This window comes from Myotis davidii, unplaced genomic scaffold, assembly GCF_000327345.1.
Source record: "Myotis davidii unplaced genomic scaffold, ASM32734v1 scaffold825, whole genome shotgun sequence".
NCBI classification, from domain to species: domain Eukaryota; kingdom Metazoa; phylum Chordata; class Mammalia; order Chiroptera; family Vespertilionidae; genus Myotis; species Myotis davidii.
Genome location: NW_006296541.1, coordinates 265789 through 266188, shown reverse-complemented (window position 1 = coordinate 266188; position 400 = coordinate 265789).

Sequence of the window (400 nt, the reverse complement as noted above, 5' to 3'; positions counted from 1 at the left end):
ATGAAACCAAGAGCTAGTTCTTTAAGTAGATAAACAAGATTAATGAACTGTTAGCCAGACTCATCAAGAAACAAAGAACCCTAGCTGGTTTGGCTCAGTGGATAGAGCATCAGACTGCAGACCAAAGGATCCCAGGTTTGACCCCGGTCAAGGGCACATACCTTGGTTGCAGGATCCTCCCCAGTCCAGGCCCTGGTCAGGGCTCATGCAGGAAGCAACCAATCGATGTGTTTCTCTCACATTGATGTTTCTCTCTGTCTTTCCCTCTCTCTTCCACTCTCTTTAAAAAAAATCAATGGAAAAATATCCTCAGGTGAGGATTGAACAACAACAAAAAGTTCGTGTTCTTTAACCCAGCCATATGGCTTTAGAAGAGGAAGCATTAGTAAAACATTTCTTC